Source organism: Gossypium arboreum, chromosome 13 (genome assembly GCF_025698485.1).
Source record: "Gossypium arboreum isolate Shixiya-1 chromosome 13, ASM2569848v2, whole genome shotgun sequence".
NCBI lineage: Eukaryota > Viridiplantae > Streptophyta > Magnoliopsida > Malvales > Malvaceae > Gossypium > Gossypium arboreum.
The window spans coordinates 2,065,448-2,079,570 of record NC_069082.1 but is presented as its reverse complement, the minus strand read 5'-3'; the positions used below and the strand labels follow the sequence as shown (position 1 = coordinate 2,079,570).

The 14,123-nt window shown below is 31.4% G+C and overlaps 1 pseudogene; it reads right to left on the bottom strand.

Moving 5' to 3' along the window:
• Nucleotides 1-1,393: 1,393 nt before the first annotated feature.
• Nucleotides 1,394-13,553, bottom strand: LOC108462400 (protein phosphatase 2C 37-like; annotated as a pseudogene).
• Between the last annotated feature and the right edge of the window lie 570 nt (nucleotides 13,554-14,123).

Here is a 14,123-nt window from a genome sequence, read left to right as displayed (position 1 = left end):
CCCTTAACCTTTACGCCATCTTCACCCCCACTCCTCATAACCTCCAGCTTTCTGTCCGGATTGGGTGAACCGACGTCCATAACAACCACTACACTCTCCCGTACACTCTTCTCTTATTGTACACAATATCAATGATTGGTGCGGTGAATGTGGACAACATGACCTCGCATTCTCAAAGTGGCACCCCAGCTGATCAAACCAACTAGATCAATAACGCAACTGACCAAGTCAACTCTTCCACTTTGCTCAAAACCTCCATCCCATTTGTCTTTGGTATTTCTACTGGCTTGAACTCTAAGCAAACCCTTCCTTTTGCCTCCATTCTTGCTGGAGCTCATCTGTAATATGCAAACATTCATCTCCCCACCTTAGAACAACTAGTGAAGGCTTTGAGAGATCCTCTAGCCTCCAACCCTACCACCAGCAAAAGCTACTCCTCCAACCACCTCGATCACAGCCTAGTGTGACTCCTCTAGTCTAAGTGATATTGAGAGATTAATTGGACTAACTCGTTAATTGGGTAAATTATAGACCAAAAAGTAAAAATTAAACCAATTCGAAAATTAATCAATTTAATTCTTGATCCAAAAATTAATTACTATCATGAATGTTAATAAACTACTACATTTGTTTCTGGTTATTACTGTTATAATTTTAAACTTTTACAATTCAATCCTTTAACTATTACCTTAGTATAATTCTACAATTTTTTGGTTGGTCGCACTATGCTTTTTAAACAATAGCTAGCTAGACTTGTTAATTTGCATGTGTTATATTCGTAATTCTTCGTATCACTCAATCTCCTTTAGATTCGATCCTTAATATATTAAATAAACATAATTTATTGAAAAATGTGGTAATAAAATCAGTAAAAATTTTGATTTAAAAACTTCAAATATTAAATATAATATTCATTTCGAATGTTTATAATAACTTAATGTTAATTAGGAATTTTGGCCAACAAAATTAATTAATTAAAAATAGTTGAGAGGTAAGAATAAAGTTGATTAGGTTTATTAAATAAATTGAGCCAAAAATTATGCGAGCGACTTGTTTTACAAATTATAAAAGGATGAGAAAGATATAATTGAAATTAAGGTAATATATTATTTCATTTTTATTATTACAATTTCCATAATAAGATATTTTAAATTAAATATATTTTAATTCTAAAATAAACTTTAATTCAATGAAAAGATTTAATGCAAAACCCTAAAATAAATATGGGTTAAAAATTAGTAATATATTTTTATTTTATAAATAAATTATTAAAATGAATATATCTTTATTAAGGATTTATCAACTAATACCAAATATTTTCTCATTCTACTGCACAATAATGTAATTATATTCTACATTTATAATTTATAAAATATAAATAAATAATCAAAGATTATTAAAACCCATATTTTTCTTTTCTTCCCATTTCATTTTAAGATATTTTAGATCTTATAATTACAAAAAAGAACTCAAATTTTTAATTGAATGATTTCTTCCCAATTAATTCGCCTGTTGATTTTTCTTCAAATCAACAACCACCACGCTGACATTATCCGCGCTATGTCTAACCAAGGCCAACTTCGTTAACAAAACAGAGGCATCCCAACATTGTTTATCAAAACTTTCGAATGCACCATTTTTTACCGCCATGTCATTACCTGAAAGCCCGGGTGCAAATGATGGTTTTCTTGCGCATAAACATATATGCACCACCTTACATGCCATATCATTCGTCATTACATCCCACAATCCATCGCTTCCTAATATCAAACACTCGTCTTCGGTTTTTCTTTCTGTTATTCTCACCTCAGGTTTTGGTATAATAAACGGTTTTAAATAATTATCACCTGCAAAAATCAAATAGATAGAAAAATTTTAAAAAAATAAACGAAAGTTTAAATAAGGAAAAAAGGAAAAATTATATAATAAAAAAAAAAACCAAAACTTACCAATTGCTCTAGACATGGCTAAAACACCAAGAACTCTAGGGCCGTCCCAATAAATTACTTTGCCACCGGCTTCTTCTATTCGGAGCAATTCATCGGGTCGATCCGGCTACAATCGAATAATATGGAAGTACACAAAATTAAAAAGAGTGCTAAAATTTAAGCATATTGAATTTGAAATTCATATTAAAAAATTGTTTGATAAATCAATAAATATAAATACGGAATATGATTTTTTATAAAAATAATTATTGATTTTTAAAACAATTATTTATTTATTAATTTTAATCTTATAAATATAATATTTTATATTATTTTAGATATTTTGATAAAATAAATATGATAATTTAAATATCTTATTTAAAAATATATAATTTATTTGTAAATAAATACTTATCTCCTTATCTTATACATAAAAAATAAATTAAAAACCTTGAAATAAAGAATAAAATGTCTCATCTTGTGATCGTCGGAGAGCGGGAAAGCGGTACCATTTCGACACAAAACAGCGCGAGAATCACCGCAATTAGCGACAATGATCTTATCCGGGGTGATTATAGCAACTACGGCGGTGGATCCGACGGCGTCGCACTGTGGAGTTCGAAGCTCACATCGGCAGGTAGAACACTCCTTGGCGTTTACTGTCCATTCTCTAACTTCTTCATCCATCCTCTCAAAGCTTCTCTCCATCGTATTCTTCCACTCCACCGCTTCAAACTGCCGCATGCTTCGACTTCTTCTTTCACTATCTCGTGAAATCGATCTCTACACTTCATCGCAACCTAAAAAAAAAAAAAAAAATTCAGTTATAACATAACTAATTAAGTTTTGTTAATAAAATTGAATTTAAGAAATATTTCAAGATTCGATTTAGTACATGAGTGCAGCCGTGGCCGTCGAAGACACCGAAAAAGTGAATATCCGACGAAATTTGAACTTGAGAGCTTTGTTTACAAAGCGAAGGATGAATCGAAACAGCGTCTTCCATATCTCGTCTACTTCCACAACCGGAAGCCATTCCGAACTTCGGCCGTTCCTTTTCATCTTCCATGAACTTCTTATTCATTAATTTTACTGTTCCATTAGAAAATAGACCTTCGTTTTTAAAATCCGTGATCTTTCGAGGTTTGAACCGCGTCATCACAATCCCGAGAAGATACCAGTAGGAATAAATCGCGATCGAGCTTACGACGTTTCCAACTGTTCTCTAACGGTGGTTGAACAGCAGCGTCAGCTACTATCTTGAACGGACGAAGCTCTAACCTCCGACGACTAGAAGCTCTTAACGTTGGCTCAACCGTAGCTGCCGCCGCTTTACTTTCTCCGACAACTCCGCAATAAGTTCCAACCAGTTTGCTACTAAATTACTTGAAATCGTTCTTCAGTGAAGAACAAAGCTGCGTTGCAAAATCAGAGTTTTATTTTTCTTTTTCTAATTTCAGATTGAATGGGAAGGAGAATGAACCATAAAAATGGCAGGGGGCATGGAGAGAGCTTTGGCCTTTTTGTATTGAAAGCACTAGTTTAAGGTGGGGGCCACACCTAAGGCTCGGGCAGTGTGATCGTCACCGTTTCGGGTAAAGTGACCCGACACGTACAATTAGTGTGACGTCTATTTACTGAATACAAAAAGGTAAATCTGCACCGTCTATTTGATCAGTTTAGTTCAATGAAGGACACGTGTATGTAGACATGTGGGCCAATCAGTGAAGAATTCGAGTTATTGAAGTGACGTTCCCTTTTTCCTGACACGTATGTGGAGAAGGGGGACGGACTTGTATTTCTCTTAAACGCTTTTCATTTGGTTTTTTTATAAAAATAATTTAAAAAATTTAATTAATTACATAAATGATTCTTTTTTAATTAAACACGTAAATAACTTAAAATTTACAATAAAAGTTGGTGGAGCCAAAGAGTTTGGCGCCACCAACATGCCACGTCAGCAATCAGGATAAAAAAATTAATTTTTTAGTGGAGCCATGTAGAATGACGTCACCTATATAAATACTAGGAAAATACTGTAATTTTTAAAAAAATAGGGAGACTTTAAAAACAAATTTCCATTTTCTGGTGGAGCCAATTTAATTGGCGCCACCATATTTCGATGTCTGACACCGACTTATTTATTTATTTATTTAAGTTTTGTCCCTAAAAATAAAATAAATAAATAAGGAAAAATTAAAAAATTAAAAAAAGAAAAATAGATAGGACAAAACTTAAAAAAATATAAAAAAGAAGAAGAAAGAAGACAGTAATAGGGTGTCAGGCATCAAAATCTAAGGGCGCCAATTAAATTGGCTTAACTAGAAAATGGAAAATTGTTTTTAAAGTCCTCCTATTTTTTTAGAAATTACAGTATTTTCTTGGTATTTATACAAGTGGCTCCATTCTACATGGCTCCACCAAAAAATTAATTCTTTTATCCTGGTTGCTAACGTGGCATGTTGGTGGCGCCAAACTCTTTGGCTCCATCAACTTTTACTGTAGATTTTATGTTATTTACGTGTTTAATTAAAAAATAGGTCTTTTATGTAATTAATTAAATTTTTTGGGTTATTTTTATAAAAAAGCCCTTTTCATTTCGGTTATAATTGGTTTTTTTTTTTTTGAAAAAAAGAAACTTACAAAACCAAGTTACATGGTTGGAAAATGAAATACAAAAGTTCTTCTTTTTATCAACTTTGATGAGTTTTGAGACTGCTTTTGGGGAGGGGGGCTTGAATTAGTTGTGGGTTTTCCTTTTCTCCAAAAGCTAATTTGGCTATAAAATCGACATTTTAATTTTGCTTCCTAAGAATGTAGCGTAGGATCCAATTACTTTCTTGGGATAGGATGCGTTGTATCCTTCTGATTAAAGCAGAGTGTGAGGTCTTCAGGACACTTCCGTGAATAGCTTTAACTGCCTCTAAGCTGTTAGATTGAATTACAACCTTGACCTCGTCGCTTCGCTGGATGAGTTTTAGGCCGTTAAAAATACCCCAAAGTTTCGCATCAAGGATCGAGTAATTACTTAGGTATTTGTTGTAACCTAGGATCCAATCTCCATTTCTGTCTCGCAGCACTCCTCCTGCAGCTGCAACCCTTGAGTCCACTCGAATGGCACCATCTGTGTTAAGATAAGTCTACTCTCCTACCAATGGTTCTCCATGGGCCGATTTGATTTCACCATCTGCAACTTATCTGCTTGCCAAGGAGAAGTGCTTGGCCCAAGACACCAAGGTTTTAATTATCTCCTTTGGGCTCCACGATTTTCCTTGAAAAATAAAGGGGTTATGATTCTTCCATAGGCACCAAGCCAATGGTTCGAAGAGGCATGCCCAGCTAGTTTCCCTACCATGAGAATTTGAGTTGATCTGTAGATTAAGAGGCAACCATTCGTGCAAAGTGTTAGAAAAAAATTAAACTGTTGAGTTCTCGGGATTACCTGTTTCCAAACTTCTTTAGCTAATGTGCAGTCTCGGATGACGTGTAAGATATCCTCAAACGCATGCCCGCAAATTGGGCAAGAAGGGTCCTCTACTAGTCCACGCCTAGCTCATTCTGCATTGGTAAGGAGTCTCTGCTTAAGGACAATTCAGAAGAAAAAATGAACTCTTTGCGGTTTTGGGAATTTCTACGCTTTTTTCCAAAGCTCATCTTTGAGACTCCAAGACTCTTCCTTCAACATTTTGAAGGCACTTTTGATGGTGAAAGCTCCAGTTAAAGTATGACACCAGGATAGTCTGTTGGGTTCTTCAAGTGGATAAAGAGGTGAGATGCCCTTGATCTGGCAAATGATCTCTTTTGGTAACCAAGCCTGCAAGAGTTCAAAGTTCCATTTGCCCTCATTTGTGGTCAATTCTCTAAGCAGACTGTCGGGTCTAATATTGGCGTGGGCAGGAATATAATTGATAAGGGGACCAACATTGGGAACCTAGGGGTCCTTCCAACATGAATTTTATTCCCAAGTTATAATTGGTTTTTAAACGTCTACCAAACATATTTTATTTAGGGTGGATTTTGATGGGAGGTACATTTATTTACAGTTAGTATAAAAATATCGTGACGATGAGATTAGATATTATAGTGATACTATAATGTAAGATAAAAAGCAATTTAAACGCATTGCACCACATCCCATCGCCCATCCACATTCACCCTTATTAAATTGGGTTATTATCCTATATCGACTAAAAAAATTCAATCCCATTTGTTTTTAAGATATAATAAAATAAAAAATAATATTTAGTATACTTGTTAGTAGAGTCTTTAAACTCTACAAGTAGAATTAGGGGTTGACAAGTGTCCAATGAAGATATATTAAAATATTTAAAAAATAAATATTAAAAAAGGATACTTTGCGGAATTTTAAAATTGCTTGTGGAATAAAAAAGTACACTACCACTAATAGCCAAATAAAATAATAATTAAATAATTAAAAAAAAGGCACTTGGCAGTATCCTAGATCGCTTATGGAATTTTTAAACTTTACAAAAAAAATTAAGAGGTGGCTAGTGTCTTATACGGGTATAATAGAATATTAAGAAATAAATATTTCAAGGAAAGATACGCATGTCAATTTTTTAAAGCTACTAGTGGAATAAAAAGAAGTGCATTGCCAATGTATCAAAAATCAACCTTAACAATAAATTTTTATTTACTAAATAAAAAATATTTTTGAGAAGTAAACAAATAAAAGAATAATATTTTATGAGCAATGAATAATAACATATCACATTATTTACGAATAATTTATAAATAAATATTAATAAATGTTTTATTTAAAGTTTTAAGGTTTTTAATTTAAGGTTTAGAGTTTCTAGATAATCATGTTTAAAAAATTATAGATATTTATTTATAAGCCATCAACTATTTATCTTTTTATTCAATGATTATGTCGCAATTTATTATTCATTAATGGTATATGAAACACATGCAACAACCATACATTAAATATTCTCCCAAAAATAAATTCAAATAGAATTTTAAAAATATATTAATCAATAGAAATAAAATTTAATCAAGATAAATACTAATACCATCTATAGATACTTAAAACTCCGAATTGAGTTGAAAATGATAAAATAAATTACAAAAAGAAATAATTTTGAAGATATTTTATAACATAAAATCAATAAAATCTGTTTTATCTTTTTTATTAGTAGATAAAAGAATAAAGTCTTAAGATTAAAGCAGAACAAATTGCCATCAAACAATGGGAATGTAACACAATGGTTGTCATAATCTAATAAACCCCTCACATTCTTTAGTGGTTCTTTATGAATAAAGTAGTCCATTTTGCCTTAAACTTCTTTCGTGATATGATCTCTCACCCTATTACTCTCAATATCTGTTGAAACTTCACTTCCCAATATTTAATATACCAGTCTTGAATAAGTCTAATTTCACTGTTGACATTATTTGTTGCTAATCCACTCTGAATAATGATTATTAACACCGAATTATCACTCTTAATCTTCACTCTACGAGACCTTACTAAATATGTTTTTATCTTTTATAACCTAAAATTAATAAAATCTAATACATTTTTTCTCAAACCTTGTCCAATACGAAATTTATGTAAATATGTAATGCAAAAACTCGTTTATATTTTTTTACAGTAAAAGGGGAAAAAGTGTGTTGCATAATAACTATTCTAGGATATGCTATGTTATCATCATCATCATGCAAGGCTTTTAAGATAGCATCAGGTTCACTGAAAACATGAATTCTTAAAGGAAAACTTGTCGCAAAATTGGCCATAGCATCAACTACATGTCGCAAAACATGTCCACCTCCCAGTCTCGTTTCACCATATTCAACAAAGCTCTAAGCACTACATTCCAGGTATAACAATCCCCCATGCGTGGTTCAGTTACATGTGGAGTAAGCTTGATAAGCTCCTCACCCCAAATAGGTAGAAAGGGCTTAAGTCGGTTCACTATCACTTTTGTAATGATCTTGTAGAAAATTGTACAAAGATTGATTGGGCAAAAATGTTGAATCAATTAATTCTCAAAATAAGCACCAGAATAGTACGATTCAACCATCCATTAAGAGAGACACCGCTCATGATGTTTCTAGCAAAGTGGCACACACTACTCCCCGTCATACTCCAATTCTTCTGATAAAAGAAAGTATGTATTCCATCAATCCTTGGAGCTTTTAGCGGTTGCATTTAAAACACAAATTCCTCATCTAAAACACAGTCCTACAAACACTTCCAAATTTATACAAGCTCACATCTTTAGTGAACAAGCTTTTATAGAAATTCACTACCATATTTTCAACACCTGAGCATCATTAGACCATTCACCATCATTAGTTTAAAAGATTCAACAATATTCGCACTTTCTTTTATTTGTGACACTCAAGTGGAAGAATCAAGCATTTCAATCTCCATTGGAAATCTACTAGCTTTTTACCTTTTGATGCCATCAACTTTCTTCCTGTGTCAAAATCTCAACAACTTTTGTTTTTGAATCCCTTTTTCTTAGAATGCTAGTCCTCTATGTGGCGAGGCGAAAAAATAATTCCGGCAGTCACAACTCTTGGATCCAAATGAATTCGAGTTGCAAAGAAGGTATGAAGGTATACCTAAATGATCTCAGTAAAACAAGTCTGATTCTAATAGGAACCTTTGATGGAATAATGAACCATAGCCACAATAAAATCACTCCAGCTTCTACGAAATTAACTTTGAATTCGTTTCGATTCTCAGTTTAATTAGTTCAAATTCACTTTTCAAACTGATCCCTTGACCGATTCTCAATCTAAATGGTTTGACCAATCCATCCTGTTTAATTCAAATAACAGTGGTATTTATCTAATTAAAATGTGTGAAACAGATTTTACATCATTTTAATTGAATCCCTTCTTATATGTGAGTCATGCACACACAAGTATTATGTGTATAATTAACATTGCCAAATTAAATTATTTATATGAATATTTTTTAGTTAATTTAATTTATGACAAGTTAATATAATCTCAATTAACTTGGATTTTGATCATTTCATCCATTAGGGTGTAATCTTGTAAAATATTGTAATGTTGGTGTAATATCAAAACATCTCTAATATTACAGACAATAATTGTTATCTAAGTTATAAAAAGTTATTGTTTGACATATTCTTTCAGTGATAATATTATCATATAGTATATCTCTTTGTCCGTGTTATCTTAATTGAATGCAAGTCATGAAACAATACCACTTATATAATTTAATATTTTATTTCTTGATTCTCGAGTAGACTAAGATAAATAAATTATTATAATATCTCATATCAATTCATTTGAGTACGACTATATATTTTTAATCTCATCTAATTAAAGGATTTAGAATATCACTCCTATCATATGTAGGAGGGATAAATCATGCATTTCTAGTCTCACATTAGTGCTGATGACTTCTACAGTCTTAGTATTCCCCATTAGTTTATGCCAAAATAATACTTTTGTCTGCCCTATGTCTTTCATTGCTTAAGTTATTATGTTCAAGGACAACGATCTCTCTGTTTTCTCCAATTCCACAGGGATATCAGATTCAGGTTTTCCATTAACTTGAAGCCACAAGAGAATTCTCTTGCATTGTTGTTGGTTCTTTTCTTCCCCTAACTATCGTTCATATCTTTTAAAAGAAACTTGGAAGTAATGCCACTTTCATTTAATATTTAATAATTGATCTAAAGATAGATATATCATCATTTCTTTTAAGGAACAACGCAATGAAAGTGTCCACATAACAGAGAAAGGGAGAAAAGGACACGTTTTGGACCAAATGTCATGTTGGATTGACACTTCCCGCTGAAAGTCTGAGATTATCTCGAAACGTGTCTTGTTGAGGTGGATCCAAACGTTGCCTTTCTTGTTGGTGCTACTAACACATTGCGGCTACTCCCTCCGTCTCAAAGTCGGCTTTAGAAAATCTGCCACAGCTAATGTTTAGATATTTGTTCCTACACTTCAATTACTTTCAAAACTATCTTACTATTTTAATCATTAATAAAGAATCCTTAGTTTTGACGTTGAATGGTTCACTCGTCAATTTTATTCATATCTTCTTATTGATTAGATAATATTTAATTCATTATCAATTTACATTTAATTCATAAAATAACTTTTAATGCAATTAAAAGAAGAATAAATTATAACTAAAATCATTAAATTATTAGTAAATTATTATTTTGAATATTATTTAATTTTAAAATGTTACAAAACTATCATTAAATTATTTAGAAATTTTCATTAAGTCATTGACTTATTCAAAAGTTTTTATTAAGTCAATAAATTGTTAAGTTCTTTTAGAAAGTTCAACAAGTGAGCTTCAAGTAAGAATTTGACTAATAGTATGATGGATCAATACCCATCAACAAGTAGAAGAATTTATTTTAAATCTAAGTTGATTTAATGATTAATATCACAAATATAAAAATATAAATATTTAGATTTTAGTTTACATATTCATGATGTTTAAAACTATTTTATGAAAAAATTTAACAATAGAATATAAGAGAAAGAAAACTTTCAATTCTTTCAGAAATAAGATTTAACAAAGAAAATTATACCAAAATAATTTTAATAATTCAATAAAAGAAATAATTTTTTAAATATTTTAATAATTATTTTATAATTTTTAAAGTTGAAATAATAAAAGTTTAAATTTTCTAATAATAATTTTAAATGTAATTTACAAAGTCGGGGAAAATACCTATTTTGTTCGATGATGACGTGAAAACCCAAAGTACAGGTGTAGGGTGGGTGGGAGTTGAATTGATAGTTAGTAATTTTCATATGAGTAGACCCCTTAGAGTTGTAGACCACATTAAAGAAAAAAAGGTGAGCAGATGCCCAACCATTTACAATTAGCCACTTAAAGGAGTGTCAGCTGGCAAGCATGAGGTGACGCCCAAAAAGTATCAGTGCCACGTGACTGGCGAAAGCTTTGTATTTTCATTAGGCCACGCCCCACCTTGGCCTCTCTTTTTTAAAGGGCTGATTAAAGCCGGTGAATGGGTGAGTTCGGATCCAGTTTATTTTAGATTTAGATTTTTTAGGTTTTAAAATTTTCGAATTTGGGTTAGTTAGAGTTTTTTAGACTTCGATTTTGTTATGAATTTTTTTTAGGTGAGTTCAATTTTTTTCGGATTTGAATTCAGATTGATTCGAGTGAGCTCTAATAGATTAAGATAATTTTAAAATTTATAAATTATAAATATTTTAATTTTAAATATAATAATTTATTTTATACAAAATATAAATTATATATATTTAATAAATTCAATTTATATAAAATAATTAAAGTGCTTACTCTATGTAAAATTTATTATTTTATAATATTATGTAGATTAATGAAAATATCTTTTATTTATTATTATATTATGTTGTCAATTGAATAAATTTTTTATTATTAAATTTATAAATTCAATCCTCATATTTTAAAATATTTATTCTAAAATCTAAATACATTATACTAAGCTAAAACCCAAATAATATAATATTTTATCATATCATAGAGTGTATATATCAATGATTAAACATTATAATATCATATAATAGTATATGTATTTTTATAATCTATATTATTTTAATAATTATATATGTATTAATATTATATTATGTATTAATAATATACTAATTTAATATATCGATTTAAGATCAAATTAAGTAATTGATTTTGATTTCGGTTTCGATAATAGTATCGGGGAGTGGTTACAACGATAAGGTTTGATCCTACATATATAACATAGTTTTCTAAATAATTTTGTTGTTGTAATGAAGTAAATTGCATTTAGGGTTTGATTAAATGCAAGTAGATAGCATGACGTTAGCTTCTCGATTGAATTACAAGCAGCATGATCAAAGAATTTGTGTTCACATATTCAATGAATATCAATCTCTTATAACCAAACATTAGCATGAGCTCAAAAGCTGTGGTTTTTCTCGAGAAAATCTGGGGTATGATTTTCTCTTTTCGATACAGTTTGGTTTGATACTTTGATTGGATCAAAACATTTTCTTTTTCTGCAAATGCAACATTAATTTTGGTGAAATTGTGATGCTGATACATTGAATATTACAGTTTAGAGGGTCGTGGCCTTTTTATCTTTTAGAAGCTTTTAATCACTTTTCCCAATATAATATTAAGATATTTCTAAATGTTATCACTCACAAAATTTCGTAGTATTGAATACTGTAATATTATGTTAAAAAATAATATAATATTATAACGGTCCAAAATTCTTAGTCATTTCATATTGCAAGTTGTAAAGTTTTTAAAACAGTTTATTTGATGTAAGTATTGTATGTATGTAATATATAAAATTAGAGGACACCAGAGTTTTCTCTCCTAGGCATCCTCCATTGAAGAAGAGATGAATGCTGTAAAGTCAAGTCATGATATTGGTATTTATACATCTTTTTAGTGCTTGCCTAAGGCTGCATAGGCTTGTGCTTGGGTTTAACTGTCGTTCTCTATTGGCAAGTTTGTTTTCTGTGCATCTTTAAGGGCATTAAGCCATTTGAGTTGATACAAGTTCCTTTTGTTTTTCATGGAAGGGGAAGAGGGTGAGATGCACAAGCATTTTTAGCTTACGGGGATGAAGATCCCATGTGAGGCTCGTGGGCCTATTACCATCTAATTGTAAATCTGGAGCATATTTGTATATTAAGGACTAGGCCCATATTATTGAGTCTGGGTTCGAGCGGCTACAAACAATAGTCCTACCTGCCTACAGGTCTGCAGTAGGTTTCAAATTGCCTATGAAAGACCAACAACATTGGTTATCCAAGATGAATTTGAAAATATGGACTCTTGATGTTGTAATCATAATATTGTTTGTAATGGTGAAGAAGATAGCGAGCATTAATTGTCATTATTTCTGTAAGTTCCGAGATTGTAGAGAAGTGGTGGGAAGTTATTGGTGTTACTTACTTAAATATTGAGAAGTGGTGGGGAAGTTTCTCGTGTGACTTACTCTTAAAAATAGAAGCATAAATATGATTATCTGGACGGATAATACATTGAATGATACCAAGTTGAGTTTATCTTAGATTCGTTTATAGATTTATTTATTTATGATGTTTCTGGTGTAACTTACATAAATATTGAGTAAATTTCCACATATACAACTCATGTACATTGATATATTAAAAACTTATGCTCTCTTGGTAATAGGTGAAAAGTTGGTATGTTGGGTATGTGACTTATGCATAGTATGGATTAGCTTACAATAGTGGAATTATAGCTTGATTAAAAGAATAAATGATATCCTCTTACTGACATTGTATGGATTATGAAAATGGAATGAGGCCACGACATATTATTCCTAGGCCACGTCATTTGGATATTTATACATATTATTACTGTTCACAACATGACCCTACTATTCTTAGGACTGACATTCTGAGCGGATTTCAGCATGCTGGATACGTGTTTTATTCTGTGTTGTCTGTCAGACCATGCGGTCTCCCTTCTGCGAGCTGCTTGGGTAAATGCGAACTGAGACAGCGACTTTCCCTTGGTTCACGCGAGCTCTCCTTGTGAGCTAGGTCTGTGAGCTCCTCTTGCAAGCTAGGTTTGCGAGCTTCCCTTGCTATCCTCTCACAGTTCGCATCACACTCAATCATCTGGTGGAACCTATCCAGGTCACGGGTAGGCCACCTGAATCTTACTTGAGATTCGGGCCGGTGATAATTGATTTATAACACAAATCGTTGACAATTTTGATTTGTATATTTATATTAATTATTTTATATCTCGAAATAAGCAAACAAATGTAAGATTTAATTATAAAAAGGAACTAAATAAATTTACATCAAGTCCTTATTAGAAAGAGATTAATTTTGAAAACTTTAAAGAAACTCTATGGATAGGAGCTATTCCACCAATCAAAAATGGAATTTATTAATTGGGATCATTCAAAGTTCAAAATACAAGCTGATCATGAGATGCATTACATCATGATAGAATTATTTTGTGTATCCTAGTGGAGAATCTGGACCCGTTTTAAAAAACTACAAATGAAATCCACCGGAGGCCATTAAGCAATGTACTCATTCACAAGCATATGAGAGAACCAAAAGAGTGAGCTCTACATTTTGGGACTCCAGGGAACCACACAAATGCCAACTAGCAGAATATAAAAATGTTTTTCTACTTTCTTATAGCCAAAATAGTCTCTTAACTATGTTTTTTTC